Source organism: Mobula hypostoma, chromosome 9, assembly GCF_963921235.1.
Source record: "Mobula hypostoma chromosome 9, sMobHyp1.1, whole genome shotgun sequence".
NCBI lineage: Eukaryota > Metazoa > Chordata > Chondrichthyes > Myliobatiformes > Myliobatidae > Mobula > Mobula hypostoma.
In genome coordinates, this window is record NC_086105.1 from 16,737,149 (window position 1) to 16,751,107 (window position 13,959).

Genomic DNA, 13,959 nt, shown 5'->3' on the forward strand with positions numbered 1-13,959 from the left:
GTATCCATCTCTTATAACATCTTTTCCCCCCTCCCTCCTTTAATAAAAATGTTTCATTTACACTTAACTTCAAATAATATCAGCTTTGTTACTTGTACAAGTTTGCCTCATTCATTTGTTGACGTAATTGCTATCAGAGTTAATTATTATATTTTTGGCCATTGGCCAAATTATTCAAAGAAATTGCAAATATCTTGTGACATTAATTTTAGTAATATTTGATTGGTAGCCAGAATCGGAATCAGGTTTAATGTCATTGGCATACGTCATGAATATTGTTGACTTTGTGACAGCCGTACAATGCAATACATAATCATATATATAAAATAGTAAAATTAAATAACTAGTGCAAAAGTGGAAATAAAAAAGTAGTGAGGTAGTTAGTGTTCGTGGGTTCAGTGTCCATTCAGATATCGGATGACCGAAGGGAAGAAGCTGTTCCTGATCGTTGAGTGTGTGCCTATACCTCCTTCCTGATGGTACCAATGAGAAGAGGACACGATCTGGGTGATAGGGGTCGTTAATGTTGGACGCCGCCTTTTTGAGTCTTTGCTCCTTGAGCTCCACAGACAAGGAATTCCCCGTCCAATGCACTAATGTGATTTCTATTTTCTTTTTTCAACTCTAGGAATTTTTTTGTGGCTCATCTGAATGAGAATGATCATTTGAGATCTGTTCGTGCCAGGACTCAATGGATATGACTATCCATTAGCTATCAGAATCCCACCAGTTACAACAAACCTTTTCATTTATAATTTTGCCAGTGTTGTACAGTGTTATAGAAAATAATAATAACATGAAATAATTTTAACTACCATAAGACCAAGTAATTCCATTAACATTTCCTTCTTTATCGAAAATACAGTACATTTGATTTTAAGCATTTCATTATACCACTGAAAACGCTTTCACATGAGACAGTATGACTAGTTGAACCAATAACATCTTGGGTACTGTAGACAACCACACTTAGCAATCTACATCTTTGACAATTGATTAGTTATTTGGTTTCCTATATCCTGTGGCCAGTATACTCAACCTCCTTTCTGATCAGCACTGAACAGTTATTTTGCCGTGCTACTTTTGATGTAAGAGATTTATTTATAAGCAACATATGTCAATCAGAAAATGGACAGTATTGTATCTCCTTCCAACTGAAATATGTTATGAAGCTGGTATGTGTATATATATATATATTTTTTGCGTGTTTGTATTTTACTGATATCTTATACGTGCATGCTGTCATGTACGAGTGAGGACTAGGCCTCAAGCCGCGGTGTTGCCTGCTTACAGCCGCCAGGAGAGAGGCGTCAGAGCCAATGTGCTCCACTGGGGACGGTGTCCAGGCTGGAGTTGGTGCTGCTCCCCAGACAAGTTGTACTGTGGTTGATTGCAGATTTCTGCGGCATTCATGGCTCGGGTCTGGACTGTTTTTTGCGTGGCTGTACCTTACTGAGATCTTTCTGTGCTTGCTATCTTTTATGTGCTATGTGACCCTTGGCACTGTGTTTCACACCTTGGCCCCAGGGTAATGCTGTCTCCTTTGGCTGTATTCATGTGCATTCATGTATGGTTGAATAGCAATTAAACTTGAATTGAATTGAATTTTTGATGTAAAATTTAAAAACGCTGGGAACACTCAGCAGATCAGTCAGCATTTGTGGAGAGTAAACCAGTATCAATGTTTCAGAATGCTGACTTCTCATGCGAAACAGAGTGCCACAGTAGCATAGCGGTTAGTGTGACACTCCTGGAGCTTGGGGTGTTCCAAATTTCAGACCCCAATTCTGGCACCATCTGTAAGGAGTTTGCATGCTATCCTTGTAAACCACGTGGATTTCTTCTCACAGTCCAAAGTCGTATGGGTTAGTAGGTAAATCGGTCATTGTAGATTGTCCCGTGATCAGGCGAGGGTTAAATAGGTTTTGCTCATTGGGCTGGAAGAGACTGTTCCACACTATATCTCTAAATAAATAAATCTTGACTTCAATTGCAAAATGGAGAGAGAAAAAAATATAATGTCTGTAATAGAGTGGAGACTAAGAGAGGCTGAAGGAGACAATAAATGATGTTGCTAGCTCAGTTGAGGCTTGTTAATCATGGCTGTTTAGTCTGGTGGAGATGACTGAAAATAGAGAAGAGGGGGAAAAGCCAATGCGAGAACAGTATGAGTCAAAACACAGCAGTGGGCCTGAAAATGAAATAAAAGAAGTAGCCGGTTCTGATACAAACTGGAAAATTTGATTGTCTCGGATAGTTAAATTTAATGGAATTCAATGAAACTGTAAATTAGTTTCTATTCCTGTTAAATTCATTGTCACCCCTGCAGAAAGCTTAACTCTTCCCTCCTCTCGTCCCTTTTACCTCATTCACACCCAATAGTTTCTGCTTCCCTTCTTGATAAATTGACGACCACACCCAAATTTCATTCCTGAGCAAATGTCTGCAGCTCCAACTTGATCCATGTGAATTCCAACTGAACATGCACTCTTCACATTCTGCATCCACCCAAGATATGCTTAAGATGCACAGCATTACTAAAATTCTTTGCTGGTCAGACCCTGACATCACTACTAAAAACAACACGTGCACGCTCTTGAATTCTCTGAACGAAAGCCTCAGCTCACTCTGTATCAAAGCTCTCCTGTTCTGCAGTTCCACTTTATCCTCCTCCCCATTCATCGCTTTAAGACTTTTCCTCCTCCCACCAGGCATCAGAGGTCATGTATTCCTGAACTCTAATATTTCTTCAGATCTTTTTACCAGTTACCTTCTCCTAAGTTCCTGATGCTGTCTGTAAGGAGTTTGTACGTTCTCCCTGTGACCGTGTGGGTTTCCTCCAGGTGCTCCGGTTTCCTCCCACAGTCCAATGTTGTACCGGTTGGTAGGTTAAGTGGTCATTGTAAATTGTTTCGTGATTGGGCTAAGGTTAAATCTGGGGTTGCTGGGATGAAAGTGCTGATTCTGCGCTGTATCCCAATAAAATATAAATAAATAAATAAATAAAACTTCCTAATCTCACCTCTTGGCATATTTTGTGAACATTTTTGATCAGTCCACAGCAGAGACTCTCCACGTTCCCATCTCAATGAATTCCAAGCCTGAGCTGTTGATGTCTCCCTCCAGCACCTTCAACTCTGCATGCAATTCTTAACATAGGTGTCTTCATCCTAGATTGTAGACACTTCAGAGTTTCTGATACAGCTGGATACCTCCCTCGGGGCTTTCCACAATTATCTATTCATTGTGAAACAATGATATGACATTGGCTGTCCCAATGTTTCCCAACACCTTACTCACCCACCCCTTCCAAATGTGCAGCACTTTGCCAAGGACTGATCATCTATCTCTCCTACTTATAACTTCTCCAGACAGATCTGCTAAGAATAACAATCCTTCATCACCCTCTCTCAGACACCACCACTGTCCTTTCCATCACCACCAGCATTCAGTTCCTTTCAGTTTGCACCGTCACTCCTCTCCTTCCCCACCTTTGCAAAATACCATATAACCATATAACAATTACAGCACGGAAACAGGCCATCTTGGCCCTTCTAGTCCGTTCCGAACTCTTACTCTCACCTGGTCCCACTGACCCGCACTCAGCCCGTAACCCTCCATTCATTTCCTGTCCATATAGCTGTCCAAATTAACTTTAAACGACAACATCGAACCTGCTTCAACCACTTCTTCTGGAAGCTCATTCCACACAGCTACCATTCTCTGAGTAAAGAAGTTCCCCCTCATGTTACCCCTAAACTTTTGCCCTTTAACTCTCAACTCATGTCCTCTTGTTTGAATCTCCCCCACTCTCAATGGAAGAAGCCTATCCATGTCATTTCTATCTATCCCCCTCATAATTTTAAATACCTCTGTCAAGTCCCTCCTCAACCTTCTATGTTCCAAAGAATAAAGACCCAACTTGTTCAACCTTTCTCTGCAACTTAGGTGATGAAACCCAGGTAACATTTTAGTAAATCTTCTCTGTACTCTCTCCATTTTGTTGACATCTTTCCTATAAATTAGTGACCAAAACTGTACACAATACTCCAAATTTGGCCTCACCAATCCCTTGTACAATTTCAACATTACATCCCAACTCAATGCTCTGATTTATAAAGGCCAGCATACCACAAACTTTCTTCACCACCCTACCCACATGAGATTCCACCTTCAGGGAACTATGCACCAGTATTCCTAGATCCCTCTGTTCTGCTGCGTTCTTCAATGGCCTACCATTTACCATATATGTCCTATTTTGATTAGTCCTACCAAAGTGTAACACCTCACATTTATCAGTATTAAACTCCATCTGCCATCTTTCAGCCCACTCTTCTAACTGGCCTAGATCTCTCTGCAAGCTTTGAAAACCTACTTCATTATCCACAACTCCACCTATCTTAGTATCATCTGCATACTTACTAATCCAATTTACCACCCCATCATCCAGATCATTAATGCAACTTTTGATATCTATCTTCTCCTTATCCCTATTCAATGTTCTGTTTAAAGTTGTGAAATAGAACATTAATTATGTTTGATATCTCACAGAAACTTATCGAATATTGAAAGGCCGAGATAGAGTGGATAGGTTGAGGATGTGTCCTCCAATTAAGAAGTTTCGGACCAGGGGGCACAGTTTCAGAATACAAAGCAGAATTCAGAGCAGATAAAAGGAGGGATTTGTTTAGCCAGAATGACAGGATTAATTTATAAGGAGTGTCTGATGGCTCTAGGTTACTCTAGGTTATTGAGAAATGAATGGAGAGGTAGTCTCATTGAAACCTATTGAATATTGAATCTAACACCTCCCTCCCCTTTCTCGATCTCTTTGTCAACCAATATCTTTTATAAACCTACTGATTCCCACAGTTATTTCAACTATACCTCTTCCCACTTTACCTCCTGTAAAAATGCTTTTCCCTTTTCTCAGTCTATTCGCCTCTGCCGCATCTATTTCCAGGACACGACTTTCCATTCCAGGATATCAGAGAATGAGGCTTCCCTCCCTCCACTACTGATGCTGCCCTCGCCCGCAGGTCCGGCGTTTCCCATACATCTCCACTCACCCAATCTTCCCACCGCCTTAATAATGATAGAGTTTCTCTTATCTTTACCTGCCACTGCATCGACCTCCACATCCAACACGTTATCATTTACAACTTCTGCCATCTCCAAAAGGATATACCACTAAACATACCTTTACCTACAACCCCTCTCCGCTTTCTGCAGGGATCACTCCCTCCGTGATTCCCTTGTCCATTCATCCCTCCCTACTAATCTCTACCTGGGCACTTACCCCTGTAAGTCCACACATCTCTTCTCTCACCTCCATTCAGGACCCCAAGCAATCCTTTCAGGTGAGGCAACACTTCACCTGCAAATTTGCTGGGGTCATCTATTGTATCCGGTGATCTCGATGCGGCCTCCTCAACATTGGTGAGACCCATCGTAAATTGGGGGTCTGCTTCATCGAGCACCTCTGCACCATCCGCCACAAGCAGGACTTCCTGGTGGCCAAACATTTTAATTCTGATTCCCGTTCCTGTTCCTATGTGTTGGTCTGTGACCTCCTCTTGTGCCTAGAAGAGGCCACCCTCAGGGTGGAGGAACAACACCTCATATTCCGTCTGGGTAGCCTCCACCCTGATGGCATGAATATCGATTTCTCCTTCCGGTGAACAAATTCCCCCCACCCCCCCATTCCCCACTCTGACCTTTTTACCTCTTCTCACCTGCCTATAACTTCGCCCTGCCTCCCCTCCTCCTCCCTTTCTCCTATGGTCCACTCCTTCCCATCAGATTCCTTCTTCTCCAGCCCTTGACCTTATCGAACCACCTTCCAGTTAACCTCCTTCCCCTCCCTCCACCTTTTTAAGAAAACTGGCATCTTCCCTTTTTCTTCTCAGCCCTGAGGAAGGGTCTTGGCCTGAAATGTCACCCATTTATTCATGCTGCCTGAGCTGCGGAGTCCTTCCAGCATTTCATGCGTGTTGCTTTGGATTTCCTGCATCTACAGACTTTGTTGTGTTTATGTTATTGAAAGACCTAGACAGAGTGGATGTTTCCTACGCTGGGGGAGTTTAGGACCGGAGGACACCTCCTCAGAATAGAATGACGTCGGGATAAGCTCTTCTTGGGCCTGCAGCCGGGTCAATGTATCGATTTTAACCGGCATTTCAAAGACAAACTCAGCCATCTTCATGAGGGATGATGTTCCTTTAGAACAGAGATGAGCCGGAATTTCTTTAGGCAGAGAGGGGTAGATCTGTGGTTTTCAAGTCATTGCATATATCTAAAATTGATTGATAGGTTCTTGATTCGTAAGGGGATTAACGGTTATGGGAAGAAGGCGGGAGAAAGGGTTTGAGAGGACAAGAAATTCAGACTCGATGGGCCAAATCCCTAACTCTGCTCCTATCTCTTATGGTCTCGTGGATATTACCTGACCCACTGAGTGCTTCTAGCATTCCTATTTATACTTCAGACTGCTGGCCTCACAGTTTATGGCTTTTCAATCAATCACCGATGTGCCCGATGTGCTGCTGGAAAGACACTAACACAATCCAATTTTGTAAGAAGTAATTGTAATGTATCTAGCCAATTAAAGCTGCTTTTATGCTGAACTTTGGCCACTGCCTCCTAAACTATAGTTGACAGCCTGTTGTTAATCCTGTCATATTTTTTGCACTGGCAACTCAGATGACTCACCTTTCAGTGAATCATACTGACTATCATTGTCTAATTACACAACCCAATCCTCAGTGACACAGTCTAATCACCTCTCTGCCACCTTTTCCGACTGTCCAGAACCCCAACATGATTTCCTGAAGTCTTCGTGTATGTGGTCTCAAGGCATATGTGTTTATCACTGTAATACACTGTAATGTTTCTTAATTCAACTGAAGACATGCTCTTTGTTCTTAGTTCACGGAAAGATACTAGAAAAGAGTCATCAAGAGTAGTATGATTCACACTGGCCATTTGATAGTACACTACCCAATTAAATGTATCAGTTCTCCAAACAACACACTCGCCCATCTGTTTGTTATCCTGTTTAAATATAAAGAGGAAGAAAGGTCACAATTGTTCCTTACTCTGCGGGGGTTAAGTAAGACAGGACTGGAACACAGAGCTGGAGTTGTGAAGAATGTTTAACCCTTGCCTTATCATTTTATCATACTTATAACAACAGAGAGAAAGGACATTTGATTTAATGTTCCAGTTCCCAGGGGAGATATCCCATTAGGCCCCTTATTTCCCTATACTTACACAATTTATTCTCTCTCACACAGAGCCATCAACTCCCAACTGATTCTTTATAACATTAAACTGCACTAAGGAGCAAATTACAGTACCTGATTTGCCTCCTCTCCCATCATTGGCAGTATTTCGTGTCATAAGTATGTCTCCAACATCAGATACAATAATAAATAATTTGCGTCAGCCCTTTACTGTGGAAGATACAGAAATTCAAAAGTGTCAGCGGGCAGAAGCGAGTATAGTTGCTATTACTGAAGAGAAAGTACTTGGGAAGCTGAAATGTCAGAAGGTAGATAGGTCACCTGGATCAGATGGACTACCCCAGGGTTCAAAAAGAGGTAGCTGAAGAGATTGCAGAGGGATTAATAATGATATATCAAGAATACTAGATTCTGGAATGGTTCTAGAGGATTTAGAAATTGCAAGTGACACCCCACTCTTCAAGAAGGGAGGGAGGCAGAAGAAAGGAATTTATAGGCCAGTTTGCCTGACTTTGAGAGATGTGGGAGTCCATTATTAATGATGTTTCAGGGTCCTTGGAGACGTATGATAAAGTACGCCTAAATCAACATGGTTTCCTTAAAAGGAAATCTTGCCTGACAGACCTGTTGGAATTTTCTCAGGCAGGATAGATAAAATACTGTCAGTGGATGTTGCTTACTTGGATGTTAAGAAGGACTTTGACAAGATGCTTACCAAGATAAGAGCTCATGGAATTACAGGAAAGATGCTAGTATAGATAGAAGATTGGCTGATTCTGGAGATGAAAGGGTTAACATATGAGGACCGTTTGGTGACTTTGGGCCTCTACCTATTGGAGTTTAGAAGAATGAGGGGGGATCTCAGAATCAGACAGGTTTATTACCACTGGCATGTGTCGTGAAATTTTAACAGCAGCAGTTCAATGCAATACATAATATAGAAGAGGAAAAAATAAAATAAAATAATAATAATAATAATTAAGTAAATCAATTACAGTATACGTATATTGAATAGATTAAAAATCGTGCAAAAAACCCCCAGAAATAACATATATTAAAAAAGTGAGGTAGTGTTCATGGGTTCAATGTCCATTTAGGAATCAGATGGCAGAGGGGAAGAAGCTGTTCCTGAATCACTATGTGTGTGCCTTCAGGCTTCTGTACCTGTTATACCTTTGAAGAATAGACTCCAAAGAACCGTCAGGGCTGCGGAAAGGATTATTGGTGTGAAGCTGCCCTCGATCCAGGACTTTTATGCATCTAGAGTCAGGAAGCGAGCAAGCAGCATCATTGTAGACCCATCACACCCTGGACATCACCTGTTCCAACTCCTTCCTTCTGGTAGGCACTTTAGATCACCAGATTTGCTTTAGATTTGCCAGGACAAATAGGTACAAGAACAGTTTCTTTCTGTATGCCATCAGTCTTATGAACACTTGAATTTTAGTCTATTATAAACCAAGTCCACCAGTACATACACAGGTATACCTCATTGTATATAGTTCACGATTATTTGCACTATTGTTTTGTTTGCTTTTTGATCCTGTACCGCGAGAGCTCAGGGAAATCGGCATCAAATTTCCTGTATGTGTCCACATACTTGGTGATAATAAAGGATTCTGATTCTGTACCTCCTACTTGATGGAACGGTGAGAAAAGGGCATGCCCTGGGTGCTGGAGGTCCTTAATAATGGACACTGCCTTTCTGAGACACCACTCCTTGAAGATGTCCTGGGTACTTTGTAGGCTAGTACCCAAGATGGAGCTGACTAGATTTACAACTCTCTGCAGCTTCTTTTGGGCCTGTGCAGTAGCCCTTGCACCCCACCCCCCTGCCCCCATATCAGACAGTAATGCAACCTGTCAGAATGCTTTCCACAGTACATCTATAGAAGTTTTTGAGTGTATTTATTGACATTCCAAATCCCTTCAAACTCCTATTTATAACTGCATCGATATGTTGGGACCAGGTTAGATCCTCAGAGATCTTGATACCCAGGAACTTGAAACTGCTCACTCTTTGCACTTCTGATCCCTCTATGAGGATTGGTAAGTGTTCCTTTGTCTTACCTTCCGGAAGTCCACAATCAGCTCTTTAATTTATAGATGGTATTTGAGCTATGCCTAGCCACACAGGCGTGGATATAGAGAGAGTAGAGCAGTGGGTTAAGCACAGACCCCTGAGGTGCACCAGTGTTGCTTATCAGCGAGGAGGATATGTTATTACCAATCCGAACGGATTGCAGTCTTCCGGTTAGATCTCATTGAAACCTATCGAATATTGAAAGACTAAACAGAGTGGATGTGGAGAGAACAACAGGAATTCTGCAGATGCTGGAAATTCAAGCAACACACATCAAAGTTGCTGGTGAACGCAACAGGCCAGGCAGCATCTCTAGGACGAGGTACAGTCGACGTTTCAGGCCGAGACCCTTCGTCAGGACGAACTGAAGGAAGAGTTAGTAAGAGATTTGAAAGTGGGAGGGGGAGGGGGAGATCCAAAATGATAGGAGAAGACAGGAGGGGGAGGGATGGAGCCAAGAGCTGGACAGGTGATTGGCAATGGGGATATGAGAGGATCATGGGACAGGAGGCCCGGGGAGAAAGAAAAGGGGGAGGGGGGAAAACCCAGAGGATGGGCAAGGGGTGTAGTCAGAGGGACAGAGGGAGAAAAGAGAAAGAATGTAAGGCAACACTTTACCTGTGAGTCGGCTGGGGTGATATACTGCGTCCGGTGCTCCCGATGTGGCCTTCTATATATTGGCGAGACCTGACGCAGGCTGTGAGACCATTTCGCTAAACACCTATGCTCTGTCCGCCAGAGAAAGCAAGATCTCCCAGTGGCCACACATTTTAATTCCACATCCCATTCCCATTCTGATATGTCTATCCACAACCTCCTCTACTGTAAAGATGAAGCCACACTCATGTTGGAGGAACAACACCTTATATTCCGTCTGGGTAGCCTCCAACCTGATGGCATGAACATTGACTTCTCAAACTTCCGCTAATGACCCACCTCCCCCTCGTAACCCATCTGTTATTTTTTTATATACACACATTCTTTTTCTCTCTCTCCTTTTTCTCCCTCTGTCCCTCTGACTATTTACCCCTTGCCCATCCTCTGGGTCCCTCCCCCCCATCTTTCTCCCCGGGCCTCCCGTCCCATGATCCTCTCATATCCCCTTTGCCAATCAGCTGTCCAGCTCTTGGCTCCATCCCTCCCCCTCCTGTCTTCTGCTATCATTTTGGATCTCCCCTGCCCCCTCCCACTTTCAAATCTCTTACTCACTCTTCCTTCAGTTAGTCCTGACGAAGGGTCTCGGCCTGAAACGTTGACTGTACCTCTTCCTAGAGATGCTGCCTGGCCTGCTGCGTTCACCAGCAACTTTGATGTGTGTTGCCTGGATGTGGAGAGGATATTTCCTAAAGTGGGTGAGCCTTGGACCAGAGGACACAGCCTCAGAACAGAGGGATGTCAATTTAGAACAGAAATGAGAGGGAGTTTCTTTAGCCAGAGGATGGTGAATCTGTGGAATCCATTGCCATGGATGGTTGTGGAGGCCAAGTCATTGAGTATATTTAAGGCAGAGGTTAATAGGTTCTTATCTAGTCAGGGTGGCAAAGGTACAGTGAGAAGGCAGGAGAATGGGGTTGAGAAGGATAATAAATCAGCCATGATGGATTGGGGAGTGGATTTGATGAGCCGAGTGGCCTAATTCTGCTCCTAGAAACATAGAAAACATAGAAACATAGAAAATAGGTGCAGGAGTAGGCCATTCGGCCCTTCGAGCCTGCACCGCCATTTATTATAATCATGGCTGATCATCCTATAGTATGTCTTATGGTCTTGTGGTTTTTAGAACATGAAGGAGAACAGGATTGCCTGAGGGTAACTGATATGTCACAGAGAGAATAGGCAGGCTTTGCATTGGAAGCGCGGTAGCAGCTCTAACTGCTGCATCATCTCGTCAAGCAGCGGCTGTAGAGAGAAAGAGTTAATGTTTCAGGTTAATTACCCTTCCTCCGAACTGATTGTGGATGCTGGTTGACTGGTTGAGTTCTTACAGGTTTTCTGCTTTTGTTTCAGATTCAAGTATCTGTAGTTCTATTTATTTTTCACCAGGCTTATTCTGCATATAATTAGCTGCCAGTGCTGTGTGAAAGGGTGATCCTTTTTGCCAGCAGCTTCCATGAGCATGTGTGGGTGGGAGTGCACTTTGGCCATCCAGAAGAAAGTAACTTTAAAGATGGTGGCATTAATGGTTTGGTGGTCTCGATACCATTTCGAGGCTCTGTACATCATGTTAAGATTATGTCCGACTCATGAAAACTCGGCACATTGTAAATGCACTCTCTTGTCAGTGATGACATTGTAATGCCTTCTATCAGTGCAGTTTACAGAGCAAAGAATTATCCTGCGTGTGGGTACGTGGGAGGGAGGAAAGGGGATTGTTTTGCTGTTGTTGTTTTTGTTTTTTGTGAGTTCTGTGTTTTTCTGCTGAGCATTGCGGGCACGCTATATTGACAACAAAATGTTTGGTGACCGTTGCGGACTGCCCTCAGCACATCGTTGGGCCAGTAGGTTGTTAACACAAGCAATACATTTCAATGTGCGTTTCAGTGTACACATGACAAATAAATCTGAATCTGAATAAAGCTTTTGTTCTGTGAACGCTTTTATCTTCTTCGTAGAATAAAATGACTTGAGACAGTGAGCAACTGATAAAAAGTAACTGTAGTGGACTGAGGAGTTTGCCTCTTTATTCTAGATTACTCATGAGATTCATCTTTGCTGGCAAGGCCAGTAGTTAATAATTGCCCCTAAACTACCTAAGGCGAGCAATTGCCTTCATAAACAGCAACCCACTTTGTGATAGTGCACTGGGTAAGGCATTTGGAGATTTTTGACCTTGAGACCACAGAGGAAAGGTGATACATTTCCAGATCAGATGTGACTTGGAGAAGAATTTGCAGGTGGTGGTGTGAAAGTTAAAACAGGCTGCAACTAATCACGATCTGCTTGATGCCGTGTGATTGAAAGATGGAATCCTATCCATCACCATTTAGTGGTTAAGTTGACTTTATGGAATGACACCAAAAATATCTGCCTGCCTCATATGAAACAAGTTCAAACGGGATGGTTGTGTAGTGGCTACAGTACAAGTGACCTGGCTTCAATTCCTGCTACGGCTTGTAAGGAGTTTGTACATTCTCCCCATGACTGCATGGGTTTCCTCCCACAGTCCAAAGATGTACCAGTTGGTAGGGTAATTGGTCATTATAAATTGTCCCATGATTAGGCTAGGATTAAATTGGGAGATTGCTGGATGTCTTAAAGGGCCAGAAGGACCTATTCTGCACTGTACTTCAATAAATAAATTAGATATACATTTTTTTAAATTTGAAGAACTGAATTGAAGCCATTACAGAATAGTTAACTTAAAATGTGAAGGGTAACACCAGTCAACTGATTTTGTTTTATATTTGGTATGACAGTCTCAACCTGAGAACCGTGTTGACATAGTCATTGGTTCTCGTAAAATGCTGCCACACACTTCATCTTCATGCTCAAAAAAATTAAAACAAGCGAAAGTTAGAAAAAAAATATGTTGCTAGTAATTAGCCCAGTCTGTCACTGATCAGGATGGGAATGTTATTGTGATTACACATAGTTCACAGCGATTTCAACCACACAATTATCCCACCTGGGGTTTAGCTGGCTTCTTGGATAGGGGAACGTCCGGCTTAATCTTATTGCACGATGGCTTATAATTCTCAAAAATCATGTATTTTTGATGTCATTTCGGAATTTTCTTCTCAATCTCAGCGAACACTAAACATTGTACATAATTTGGTTAACTGGAAATTTGTCACTTGGTAAATTGTGTGCAGCATACCCATAATGATGTGCATATATGCTTAAGGAGATTTAATCTGTTAAACCTTTGACCTTTCTGTGAATGATAAAGTATTCGGCAAACATCATTGAAGAATACTGTATAATTATAAATATTGTAAGACATGAAATTTAAGATATTTTATAACCTTGAACAGAGCAATTTCAATGAATGTGAAGAGATAATTACAGCTTGAAAAATAAAATGGGTGATAATTTATTGCAAAAGATAACACACAAGCCAAGTTGGTCTTTCCTTTAATGTGAGGAATTAACTCACATAGTGTCCATGTAATATCAAAATGGCCAAGTTTCCAACATGTTTAGTTGTTTTCAAAGATTGTGAATAAATACTACCTCACTATTTTTTGCTTTCTTTTTGCACTATAAACTTTTTACTATTTAATTATATATATACACACACATTTAAGGTTTAAAAAATTATGTATTCCAATGTACTGTTGCTCAAAACAACAAATTTCATGGCATCTACCAGCGATATTAAACCCGATTTCGATTCTGATTCTATGATAAATGAACAAAACATTGCAGAAGACTAGAGATAGTGGCATTTGGTAATTGGTAATGAACTAGTTTCAGCACTTGCTAAGGGGAATGAAAAGGACTGGTGCTCAGTGTGCCTTAGAGTGACTGGAAATGGCTAATGTCAACTCACAGGTTTTTGTTCTTACACCACTTCTGTTTGCTGATGATTTTAAAGAGGTAATTCTGCCAAACCTGCAAGAAGTACTATGGTATAAAGGTCAAAACAGAGTGGCAGGTGAAATTCAATGTCAATTAACATCAAATTGTCAA